Below are 14076 nucleotides of genomic sequence, written 5' to 3' on the forward strand. Positions count from 1 at the left end.
GAAATTCATAAAAACAAGCAAGGAAAACATTTTTAGGGTGGCTGGTAATTTACCTAAAATTGTTGTAGAACAAATTCAAAGGCATGAAATGTGGAGGAAACTTGGCCAGAGATTAGAATAAAATCTGTCCATCTGTCTGTCTGTATGATTTATATGTATTTTGCAATGGAAATACATGGGTGAGTTTTAAAACTGTAACAACATGTACAGAATAGTTACCGGTTTAAGCTGAACACAAAAAATAAATAGGAGGAAAAAAACCAAGGTCATGGTAGGTCAAGCTAAACCACCATAACTTGGGTGCTTTGTAACAATAATGTTACTTATATTTGTAGTCTGGGATTCCACAAGAGTAGTTTTTCTTTTCAATTCCAAGTTAGTTAAAGAAAAGATCAAATGAAACAATTATAAAATTATGAAAATAAACAGCAAATCCTATCATGTGCTTCTAAAGAAAAGGAGACATAAAGACATCGAGTGTTTTCTTTCCGTGCCTTCCAGGCCTTTTTATTGCATCTGTATTGAATTATTTTTAATAAATGATAGAATTCAAAACTTGATGGATGTAATTATGCTAAAAAAGATGAACTCAAGGCCAACCCGCTTGCAACAAAAATGTCTGTATTATTTGCTTGGGGAAAAAAAAAGGTTGTATTTTATGATCATTTGAAGAGTACCAATCTGAGTTTGGTTACAACCTAACCGGTGATTAGGATTGATGTAATTTATGTCCAGACAACTATCTTCAGAGGCATGCTTGATGATGAAGAGGAGTGGAGTATCCTCCCTATAATCAGCTGCAAAACAAAAGCTTTAAAGACAGGCTATAATAGGACTTTGATACTACAATCCTGCAATCCTTTCGCCAAGGCATTTCATGGCTATGCCTTTAAATGAGGGTCATTATGTAAAGTCGACTTTTTGGAGCTTCATATCATGTTATAATGCTATTCTCTCATTAGAAACATATGTGAAGTGTTGCTTTGATTCTTTCATACATACTTTTTATAACAATTGAAGGTAACATAGTTACTTGACTGTGGTGTAAAATGGCACTATGTGGCTGGTAAATATATAACACCGCCCCTTTAAAAAACCCAGAAAAAAGCAGGAAACGGTGATCAAACTTTTAAGGGCTTTGAATAAATGCAGTTAACATTAATACACACAAAATAACAGGTGTTTATTTGTATGGTAAAATCAATGTTTAATTGTTTTGGCCAAATTCAGTTGCATATTTTTGATACATAAAGAATTGACGTGTTATTCGAGGGATTCAGAAAATGCATTAATTTTCATCCAGTTGTTTAGCTGTCACTGTATGGCTACGGCAGGCTTGTTCCCCCCCGCGCCCCTCCCTCTCATCATTATATGCCAAGTCGTGTTATGACATGACATGACTCAGGAAGTGGAGGTTAATTCTAGTATATATGAAAACTGTATAAAGCAGCTGTAAACAGTGGTATGAAATCCCTCTCACCAAAACATACATTTACACAACAATAAAATGAAAACCCACTCTACTCCTCTGAGAGTGGGAACACAGTGCACTGCTATTGTTAGATCCATCTTTTCTTTTTTTCTCTATCTCTCCTTGTCTCGCAGCGAGTGTGTGCGCCCAGCCATCTCTGTGGAGCGAACCACTCACAGTTGCTCAATAATCCATTTACTTGCATTTGCTATAGCCGTGACTGTAATTTCAATCACATAGCCAGCAGGGAGATAAGTTAGGAGCTGCCTACTAAAAGCTGCCCATTGGTGACATGGGCTGAAATCGAGTAATGGATCCTTGCTCATTGCCTTAGTCATAAATCATCTGCTCCACAACAATGATGATGGGGGAACAGTGGAGCTGCCATTTGCACACAACTGTTCTTTCTAAATATGTGTTTTGATGGAAAACAGAGTGCATAAGAACATATTGTTTTCCAACTTTATATCTTGTTCCGATGAGAGAAAAATAGGCGCTGCATAATTTAACAAACTCCTTCACAATTCTTTTGTTTTTTACTTACAGTTGCCTTGGTTTGACATCAGAGAAACACTGCAACGCACAATTATTTCTCAAATGCACGTCTCATAATTGTGACTACTTTGGGAGTTTTTGGTTTGGTGATCTTTCTTCAGCTCATGAGCGCAATCAAAAGCGCTCGTGAGTTTTGATCAAATTTACATAATGACGCTGTGTGTGTGAACACACACAGTGTCGTCTCCAAGAAAATTGTCCGTGTGCCACAGAGAGTCGTATTACCATATCGCCGTCGCTCCTGCCAGCTTCTGTCCCCTACAAACCATCTCATGCTGCCTTGCCTCATTAGCATTGCAAATAGCACCTAAAGCAAGAACAGCGATGGCAGCAGCCGAGGAAATAGGACAGAATTAACAAATTATGTAAGAAGCGTGGAAAGGACGGAAGGAACAGAGCATGTGTAGCAACAAGGAGGTGGGTGACGAGGAGGAGGTGGCAGCAGCGCATTACAAATCTGATTACACCTTTAACTTGACAGTCTAAGATGACATCTATTTATATTGATCCTGTGACTCACTGTTGGTGAGATTAGATACAAACAGTGCACTGTTTTTTTTGTTTTTTTGTTTTTGCCTTTACAAAGAAAAAATAAAAATAAAATAATCCCAGTGTTTTCAGTTTGAATAATCCCACCTGGATGACTCTGTCTCGATAAACAACATTGAATTAATTAGAGAAATTAAAAAGCTTCTAGAATTTCTTGTTCAATAAAAATCTCTCCATGTGTAAAAACTGTTGGTACGCCAATTACTGCTTCAGTTTTTATTTAGCGCAACTTCTTGACAACAATAACAATCAAATCTTCATCACACTGTACAAAAAAAGGAGTTTTGGGAGAGTCTCCTCTGAAAGGAACTATTTCCAAAATTCAGTTCAAAGTTAAAATGAATTAATTCATGGCTAAAATTCACTAGCAATATACTCCGCATTAACATGACGTACTTCTCATTCATTCACAGTATTTTGTTTGATATAAGAAATAAACAGAGAGAGGGACAGATGATGTGTGAGCCGTTCCTCACAGCTTACATTATGCATGAATCTGGAACACAGCTGCTCATTCACATACTGAAATGCTTTGGTTGTTAAAACGCAAAATGAGTGCAAATCTTACACAAAAGGGATCAGATTAAGCTATACTGTAACAATCGCCTCTTTTTAAATGCTACAAGGTTGTCAGAAAATAGATAACTCAAATGTATTTGTTAGCTTTGATAGTTGGGACATGAAAACTTCAACATAAATTTAGCTTAACCCTTTCATGCATGAATTATGATCCTTTGTGTCAGCATTTTTCCCCCTTCTTTTTGGATTTTCTTAAGGCATGAAAAAAAGGTAGTAAAAAAATTTTGTAAAATTTTTTTTTAATGACATTTTTTTAGGTGATCAATTGTAATTTTCTCCAAATACAAAGTTATTACTTGAAAAATACATCAGTAGTATTGTTCTTTAGGGGTTATCTGATGTCACAATATTTTTTTTTTTACCTTCAAGAGTCGTCTACAGTAGAAGGAGGGACCGAGTACATGCTTTTTTGTCTGTCGGCCATATTGGATTTAACAAAAATAATTTCTTGCATTTGCAGCTGATGGCCAGTAGTTGATGGTGTATTTTATGATGCCTTAGTGTCCACTTCAGTGGTCTGTGTGCATTTATAACATAAAAATCCACAAGAAGCACAATAAAATGGCTTTTAGATTGCTGTTCACTATAGTGACCACAATGCTTGAAAGGGTTAAAACAAAGAATAAGGAGTTATAGTGTATTTTAAGGCAAGAGTAGATGCATATATTATCAGCAAGAAGTTACATAGGCACAGCCTGTGTTTAACAGCTGAAGGACAAATGTTCACAGCTGTCTTGGTGCAAAGTTGTGTCTTTTCTGTTGAATATTAAAAGTTGCTCCTTAAAAATGTAAGTTACATATTTGTTCAATCCCAGTACATGATGTCAGGATGAACTTCACTTTTCAAGTTCATCCAATAAGGAAACATCCCTGTTGAGTTCAAAGTTGTCAAAACTGTAATCAAGATGTACAATTTACTTGACTAATTTTGACAATCTAAAAAACAAACAAAAAACTACAGATTCTCTACAAAGCAAAAATGAACATAATGATAATGTACAAAAAAAATTATTTTTGAAGGTCTGAAGAGGAGAACAAAAATTCAAAGTAAAGCTCACTACTTAAAACAATCTAAAATTGTGAATTATCTAAATGTGTTTATAATCTTAAGAATTATTCCCATAGTTTTGTTTGTACAGGATCAAGAGCTGAATGTACTTCTCTGCATCTGTAAATGTGAGCTGCTGACAAGAACTCCTTGTTATTAACACCATTTCTAACTTAACTGAACCACAGCATTACACTTTCAGATATAAAGTTTTCACCAAAACAGGCTTTTATAGTGGGATGATTTATACAACTGAACTGTGAACTGAAGAGAAATAATATGAACACACGTTTTGCAAGAAAAATAATTTAAATGGTGGCAAAGGCAGCTCTCTCCACACTTTATTTTTATCCTTTCAAGTCTCTTTGAAAGGATTTGGCACGTTTTTAATAGGCACAACCCACAAATTCAACTTCTGCAGCTCAACCCAAGAATACATTTTTCTTTTGAAGGGGCCAGTATTATGTGTTTTCCAGGCACATGGTGCCATCTTATAGCACAATCAAGTAACTCTGTTATCTTCAGTTGTTATAAAAATGCAGTACATGTAAAGCATAAGTTAAAATGAAATGTCTCTTTAAGAAGCTCCTGTTCTTTCTGATTCTCTGCCCTCAGAACGTCATCACAACAATGCTTCTCGTTGTGCCATTAACAACCGTTCTTAGAAACGTTGGACTGAGAGGTCAACATTTAGCTCAGCAGAAGCATAGTTCCACCAAGTGTCGCTAGTGTAGTGGAGCTGAGTGGGGGATGATGCGGTGGAGGGGTGCTTTGTGAAGCAGAAACTCGACTCGGGGACTACAGCTCCAAGGAGGAGGCGGGGCTTCATGAGTGCAAGTGTTTAGGCACCCCTGAATGGTTGCCATGGGAGACTGAACTCTACATCATGACCTAATATCATTATAAGACACAAACCTCAAAAAAGTCAATTTTACATACACCCTATATAAACGTGGAACCTCTTAAGGAGTAATTAACAGGCTTTCCAACATAATTATTGCCAAGAAGCATTGTTACAACATTTTCTTTTGTTTTAAACAAAGAATATTATTTTTCACATGCCAAATAAAAACATCAAAAAGTGCATTTAGCAGTTTTCTTAAATTATAACTACTACTGTGATTGTGGTCTGTGGGTAGTGGGAATGGAAATATTGAAAAGAAAACATAAAAAGTTAGGCCATGTGGTTTTTGATTTTTTTCATTGAGCTTTTAAAAAAAAAATAAAAAATGGCCACAAAGGATGACTGATGCATTAAGATGCCCAGCGGTGCCCACTGCTATTTATTCCATTGACTGGTTTCAAAATGAAATGAGTCGGAGAGCGACGTTGGCAAAGACCAAAACCAATAACAACAAACGCAGCTTGGTACAAATAAAAAGCGTCTGCCCCTTTTTGGTAATTTTATAAGATTTTAACCACAAAATAATAGACTAAACTGCGTCCTTTAAACGGCTTCACGAAGGATCTGAAGCCAAAGAAAACTACATAGCTTGAGATGCCAGGGGCATTGTTCTTTGCACTTATTCTAATTGCTGGTGACAGATAATGACGCAGGGCTCTTTCTGAATGAGCCTGCCCATTATGCGGAGTGAAAGCCGGTCTGGTGTGTTTGGTATGTGGAGGCCCCTGCTTCTCAGTGGGGGGAAGGCTGGACTTGGACGGCTCTGCACTGTGGCTGCAGCTCTGTTCGGCACGCAGCAGGGGGAACACAAGGAACCCTATAGTGCGGTAATGCAATATTCATGGTGGGGTGTGAGCAGAGCAGTTAAACACAGCAAAGTTGTGAGAAGACCTTGCAACCCTCGATCAGGGAGCAGCTGCATGTTGGGCTCTAAAAACCTATCCTCATGTTCCAAGCATTGTCCCTTTCTTTCTCTGCTCTCCCTGCTGCTGCTTCTGTTTTTTTTTTGTTGTTTTTTGTGGCTGCCACTCGCACAGCCATTAATTTTTAATAACAACTTAAATGGCTGGCTTGGCGAGCCTGTGTGCTGGGGTATGGCAGGGGGCAGCAAGAGTCAAGGGCTCTTGCCTCTGGTTACAAACTGAGAAATAAATTTGAAGAGATCAAGCTAAACATACAGCAAGGGGATATATATATATATATATATATATACAAAGCAAGGAAAAATATCAACTCTGCTGCTGCCATTCCAGCTTAATTAGAATTTCAGCTCTTTCATCTTGAACTTTCAATTGCGACTGCAACAGGAAATGAGATCAAATTAAGATAGAGTGCTTCTTGGAGGCCACCAGAAAGATTGGATTTGCACATTAAATATTTAAATTTGTCATAGGGCAGATATTAACTGAGACGGTTAACTTTAAACATTAGGTTCACATTTCTAAACAATTTGTGAAGTGTGTAAGCGGCTGTGATGATTGCAGTACATTTCTCGGCCCTACGTCGCCTGCGAGGCAAACCGATCTTTAAAAGGAAAAACTGTTTTGTTTTGAGTCGAGAAAAGCCTCAGTCAAATATCAAGACAATAAAAATGAACTCGGATAAAGAGTAAAACAGTGGAGTCTGCAGTAGGAGCGTATAAATAATTGATTCACCTCTTCAAGGCAGACAAGGTTGTGTGGATGTTGTCAGTAAGGTGGCAGCACTCAGGTTTTCCCCTGCATTATTTATTTTCCGCATTGGGGTGGTCTGACCCACTCTTGTAATGAGAGCTGGAGTCACGGTCTGTTTGGAGTCCCGGGGCAACGCCGTGCGACCGTGTCCCTGGATCACTGCTCAACCACACAGGGCCCTACATAGCCAGTGTTTGCTCAGACTTCACTCGGACTGTAAAAGTCAAACCTTGTTGACACATCTGTGCTGTCTCTCCCCGAGGCTAATGGCTAATACATCTGCCTGCTTCTTTTCAGGGGGAGAGGAAAACTGCTAGAATCAAATGCTGGGAAGACACTGGTAGCAGACAGAAAGCTGAAAAGTTGTCTGGGGAATTTAAGTCGAGTAAGACAGCTACATTTGTTAAGAGGTACTTTGGGAGAAATGTTGAGGACTTGATGCTATCAGGTTATTTTCTCTAGCTGCTTTCCCAGGTAATGCAGAGTTTAGCCAGATTTCTCTTCTAGATTTACCAAAACTAAAGCTTCCTTCTCCAACTACTTATACAATTAGAACCCATATACTCTTACCAGCTAATGCATTTTAGGTAGACCTTACCAATACCAGATTGGGGCTGATTTAACTTCAAATTGACCTTAATTCTTCATCACTGGACTACAGTTAACTTAGGATGCATTCACACCGGCTCTGTTTAGTCTGCTTTAATCAAACTCTAGTTCATTTGTCTAGAAAGTCTGGTTTGTTTGGGGAGGTGTGAATGTGCAATTGAACTCTGATGTGGACAAAAAAGGCAAACTCTGATCCTCCTGAAAACCTAGGTCGTTAGCACAGTTTGAATGCATATGAGGATACAAGCGGACCAGAGACCATCCCAAAAGCAGGAAGCAAACTGTAGCGCAGGGCATTCTGGGTAAATAGAACCAAAACAAATGCGTAAGTCTAGTGCTACATGGAAGAATGAGTTGTGGTCTTTTACCAAAGACAAAAGAGAAATCCTACGACAGCTAAAATCTGATGCTACTCTACTGTGTTCGCATTTAGTGAAGAAGGAAGCTGTGCTCGTCTTCTTCTAAGGTTTTCCTGTCGTTTCCTGCAGTTGTTCTTGGTGCAGCACCATTACAAGCAAGGGGTGGAAACAGGTTTTCCAATTAGTTTGGTTTGCTTGCAGTGTGAAAGCAAACCGCACCAGCTGAAAATGTAACAAATGTTGCAATTTTGATCCCTAATCAAGCTGAGTACTGGATCATAAGGTGTGAAAACACCCTTTGTGTCATGTTCAAGGTACCAGCTTGAGGTGTTTTGAGCTTTGTGACATGGTGGGTTTTCCTTTGAGCAGTAGGATAATCTGTAATCACCAGCCGATGGGTCACACTAGGGTCACAGAGGGAAGGATGTTGACATCAAGAATCAAGCTCTGCCAACGAAATAGTGTTTAACTGAGATTACAGATACCAGTTGATTATTGAAGACTTCTACGGTGTTTCTACTGGAAACAAGTCAGATACTGCAAGTGCATAAAGCAATCATATAGTCGTATTAGTAGTATCATTTGTGCAACAAAAACTAAGACTATAATCAAATAGGCAGTGGTTAATTCCATAGAGTTGCACAGAAGTAAAAACATCTAAGGTAGTATAACAATATTATTTAGGGCAATTTTCTTAATCGGCATCAATAAGTAAGCAACATGATTGCAACACTAAATCCTAAGTGTACAATAAACTCTGTAAATAGCCTGCCAGCATGTAATTGAAGTTACATGCTGACTTATAGTGATTAGTCAACAAACCATAAAAGTTATTCCAGCAGAACATTTATTTATTTCCAACGAGTCTGATAAAATCCAGATTTTTGTTAAAAAAAATTGTAACCTGATCACCGACCAGTCACAAAAACATAGTATTTGTAAGCTAGACATGCATTTATAAAAACCAGAGTGCCTGTCTTGTTAAGCAAGGAGCTCATTTTTTATGACATTTCTGGCTACAGTGTGAAATTCACTTGACAGGTGGGTGTGAAAAACATCCACTCACACTTTTAAAATAGCACAAGTGACTCATTGGCCATGGCTAGTTTAACATCCTCACCTTGATGGGTGACTCGCACTGTGCAAATAATCCACCTATTGATTCTTGCATCCTGGCCTAACAAATGAACAAAATCAAGGCTGCAACGCAAACGCGTTCATGAGAGAACGTCTTCCAATCAGCAGAGGGTACGCACACACACACGCGTGTTAAAACACAGAAATGGGAGTAATCTCTCACTAATCAAGAACATTGATCACGATCACATTGTAAAACACATCTGTCTGCATGCCCCCCTCGGCGTAGGCAGAGACAGATTACACTGACAGGATGAAAAGACGAAGACTAAAGAGAGGGAAGCTATATTTGAAACAGGCAAGAGAGAGAAATGTGGCATAATGAAAACAGAAAACAGGGTAGACATAATATTAGTGACAAAAGGTCTGAATCTGGATCACGGCGATCTATAAAACAGATGAAAGTGATCTCAAAGCAAATCTCAAGCCAGCATTTTGGGATTCAGGACAGATCTTTACCTCAAACTACCCAGAACTCTTACAGTTTTATAGCTGATTTCCAAGCAGGATCAGATATGTGATATGGATTCACATAAATTTTCAACAACTGCATCTTAACAAGCATTGACTCAATAAACACGTGCCTTTTCCAGAAAGGATGCCTTTCATGCTTTAAACTTGACTTGCAGCGGTACGACAAACACTGATTGATACGGTTTACGTAATAGCTGCTGATAAAGGGCAACAATCCTGAGGGCTAAGATAAGTAGAGAAAAATCTATTGCTACAACATGGAGCGATTTCTTTACACAGCCTTTTCACCCCTGTGTGAGTCAGAGAGCCACGAGGTTTCATTACCAAGGGCAGCTGATAAAACCTCTGAGCTCAAGCGCAATCAAATGCACCAAATCTCTCAGGCAAAGCATGCCTGTGTCATGGCTCTGCGGTCTTAAAAAAGAAAAAGACTTAAGAAATTCCTGCCACATTTCCATTCCTGCCACATAAATAGAAATGATACAAAGTGTATCCCTTTAAATTCCAGAGCTTTATGAATTTTGAACAAATGTAGGAGTGCTCTTTTCCATTTAGGCTCAGTCTCTGTTTAATAAATAACGACACGAGGGAATTTGTGGTGTGTAGTTTAAGCCCTAAAAGTGACAGAGAGTTTACCAAAAGGAGTTTTTCTTTGTCCCAGGTCGATAATTGGATGCCAGACTAGATGATGACAAAGATTCCATGCCGATTAAGTCATTTTTCTTCCAGATTTATCATTTACTTTGAACGTAATATCAAGGTTTTTTCCATTTTCTTTGGGTATGAAAGTTCTGTGGCCTGGCGCGTAGAAATAAGCTGCACGGAGCAGCAAACTATAGATCAGGCCCTGGAGACATTTTCAGGTGATCCTTCATGCTTGTGGTGTTTTTCCACCAGCTCCCATTATTACCTGCTCATTGCAAGTACTTAACCTTCCCAAGAGATGGCTTTGTACAATGCTTCCTTAAGAAATATTGCAATTCCTTATGGAAAGTTTCCAGATGTATGGCTCGTCAGTGTGTATGCTCCGGCCATGCAAAGGACTGTTTTTCTAGAAAAAAAAAAAAAAAAAATCTAATAGAGAAAACATGGAATATTAAATTAAATGATTTATTTCACAAAAGCTAAGTCAAGCAGTGCAGTTGTTCAATTCTGGGATGATTTAAGTGTTTTTGTGTGATGTTTATCTTTTCCTTCGCTATAAAAGAAGGAAAAATGAAGCCTCATATGGAGGCTGTCATTCCATTGCCTCCATATAAAAATACAGTGAAACTGTAAACGCACAACGAAAAAGAAAATACCCAACATGCTATGATAAAACCTGCATGTAAGCACAGCCGCACACTGAAGTGTATCGCCACAAAATTATGGCAACATAGCTGGCATGTTTAAAGTAATGACACATGAAGATCACAGCAGAGTCTGCATGCCAGATGTTGACATCTTACATAAAAATATTTTAAAGACAAACAAATGATTATATGCACAAGCTTAAAATAATATCATCACTTATTTAAATACTCAGAAATATTTCTTAAGCTCGACTCTTTATATTAACCTCGGTGCAGTAAGTAAAGTCCTATGGCAACACCCATAGATCAAAATTGCTTTGCTAGCCATCCGTAAAATGCTGTGGTGGAGGTGGTCGGAAGCAGAAGGTCTCATTAAATCATGGTAAAACATGTAGACTTTGCTCATTTTAAGCGCACATGTTGGGGAGGTCTCTGCTTGGCCAACCTCGATTACATGGGTGGAAATATTGTGTCATTGTGTCACTGATCAAACAACAGCTTGAAACATGAAAGTAAGAGTGTTGTAAGTAAAAGTACAACACTTTGACTTATTATAAATATAAGATGCTTATATCAGTCTGACAACTCAGTTTCTCCAAGATCGTCTCCCTTTCACAGCAGCACATTTTGAGTCTGTTCTGCAAGAGCTCTAAAACTAGACTGTGTTCAAGTTTAAGGTATTTTTTGCAACACATGACAGCAGAAAAAGTATCCCACTTCCAGCTGCAGTATGTAGATTTTCGGAATTTTCTTTCTTTCTTTTTTTTTTTTTTTAAGTATTTGTTCAAAACTATCACTATGTTGGGCTAGTATAATGTGAGATGGATATTTTCTGAGAAAAAACAAAACAAAACAAACAAAAAAAAACAAGCTCCTCTGCCTTACGGACTTGCTGACATGTGCACAAATACACTGCTCTGTCAGAAACAACCAATCAGAGCCAGGAGGTGGTCTTAGTGCTGTGAATCACCATCGTGTACATGCTGTTCACACAGTCTGCCTTGCTCTCTGCTACGCTAGAGCAGGTCCTCCACAACATAGTGATGACGTGGAGAAACGGTTTTCCTCGAATGATGAGTTGCTTCTCTGCTGTTGGCTCATTTAACAGCTTGTACACAAGAATGATTGGCAACGCTAAAGTCTTCCCTCCTGGCTCTGATTGGTTGTTTTTGACTGGGAGCGGTGCATTTCTTCAGATAGCAATAGCGGCACTAAGAGGAGGTTGAGGAGCTGGATCTTTTCCAGATTATATGACTCATAACTTACTGTCACGACATGGTGACACTTTTGACAAATATGTAAAAAACATAGTTTAATAAAAGTTATATCTTTTAAAGTTCTACCTCGTAAGTATTTCAAGCTACTTCACAGCAAATTCAAAAGTGCTAAATGTTTTGGTGTTAGTAGACTTTATGCAAAAGCAGTTAATTTTACACTTATAGAGTCACATTCTGTTTATGTAACTCTGGGGTGTATATTATTAGTAGTTAAAATCCAGTGTTAAAACAAAGTGTTTCCGTATCGAATCTAGAGGTGTTGAAATAGAATCAATAACTCTTTACTTCTTAACTCTGAACTCCACCAGCGGCTATAACACTGAAGGAGTTAATTCACTGACTCCGCCCCCAGAATCACAGATTCCCCCAGAAGCGAAGCGACAGAAGCCAAGTCATTTCAGGACTATTTACTTTCCACCTGTCTGAGGTGTTTACCATGCTTGGTAAGTCATTTTTTTCTGAGATGGTTTATAACTATTATTTTGAGTTGAGCTCAACCTGTATGATAGACGTCACGTTCGCCACACGGCTCGGTGTTAGCATATTTAGCTTAGCATGCCGAAAGTTAGCGGAGTATAAATGTTGGAAAACATCAAGCCGGTGAACATTCAATCAAATTATTGGCCAACTTGAACAGATCCGTAATAATCTGGAGTATGTCTTTTCATGATGTTGAACATTTACATGCATATTGGTCAGATTTATCAACCTTTCTGATCAATTTTTTCCTTTGATAAAATGTAAAAGCCTTTTTCATGTTGAGAGCATTATTTCCGCTGTTGTGTCTTCTTATACACGTTTTGCAGCATGTTTTAATCCTTTTATTGCCTTTTTGTATATATTAGAACCAGTCTGGTTGAGGATGAATCGCCAGTCGTCAGCCTAACCTCCCCCTCCCGATCCCTCCATGGATTCTTCGAAGATTCAAGCTCCAAAAATGATTATGTAAGTGTTAATATCTCTGAAACTCTACATTTCTGCAATTGAGGCTTGTTGTTAGAGTTGTAGTAAAAATGTATTCCTTCGTTCCATTCCTCATTGTTATGTTTTTTGTTTGTTATGATCCAGAGACCGACACTGGCTGTCCTACTCAGAGTGAAGACTGTTTGATGCAGTAGAGGAGCATGTTGGTGTCTCCGTCCAAACATCACGAACAGCCCAACAACCTGAAGACAATCTGTTAGTGAGTGGACATCTCTTTGGTGGAGTGCAGAGAGGAACTGCCTCTTATCAACAGAAACATAAACTGGATAAGAAATGATGGATCTGCATATCAGGTTGGTCTGTTATGTAATGTACATATCTGGCAATCTACGTGTTAAAAGAAAATGTACTCTAACATATTACATGAACTGCATTGCATTGATACAGGCTTTACTTTCTCCACCTTGTACTTTGAACAATTTCATACATATGGTATTGAAGAAAAATGTATTAAGCATACTGCATTTTGTATTGCACAGCTAATATGTTAGACCTTTTAATAAGCAATATGTGACGTGTGAAACATGCACATTATTCCACTTTGTAATATGTTTTGTAATTATGGTGCACGTTTTGAAATAAATGCATTTGAGAAAATCATTGTCTCTTTATTAAATGTTTATTTAATATTAATTACAAATAACTCTTAAGAAGTTACAGAAGTACTCTGTGAGAGTTAATATTAAGATCTAACACTGTATTAGTGTTAGTAAGTGTTAAATTATTAACTCCAGCAGATTTGATATTTGACACTTTATAAGAGTTAAGGTACCAACTCTCCAAAAAGAGTTAAATTAACACTTTCTGGTGTGGACCCATATAGACACTTTAAAAGTGTTGAAATCAAATCTGACAGTGTTAATCTGGGCCTCCTGGATTTGCTGTGTTCCATCAACCGTTTCTAAAAGTTGTTGATGAAGGTTTTGTGAATGTAGTCAGCCTAATCAACCCTTTATATAATTAAATAACTCCAAATTTGAACACAGACGCTGAGAAAAAAAATTCCCACAACAATAAACAGAAGATGAATAAATGATAACTGAAAGACAAACAAAAACTGAAAAGCATCCACACTTGCCATTTGGGGTTAGCAACAGAGAGCGACTATGAATGATTCACTGTCAGTCTTTGTTAGCTAAAAATGCCCTTTTACAGCAGTGCCACG

The 14076-nt window shown here is 38.0% G+C and overlaps 1 protein-coding gene across 1 annotated transcript in view; it reads right to left on the minus strand.

Moving 5' to 3' along the window:
* The window catches only part of trip4 (thyroid hormone receptor interactor 4), an 83562-nt gene that overhangs the window by 30221 nt on the left and 39265 nt on the right, over positions 1–14076 (minus strand). The gene's annotated exons all lie outside the window — the stretch shown is intronic.

The sequence above is a fragment of the Poecilia reticulata genome, chromosome 3, assembly GCF_904066995.2.
Source record: "Poecilia reticulata chromosome 3, P_reticulata-male-v2, whole genome shotgun sequence".
Taxonomy (NCBI): domain Eukaryota; kingdom Metazoa; phylum Chordata; class Actinopteri; order Cyprinodontiformes; family Poeciliidae; genus Poecilia; species Poecilia reticulata.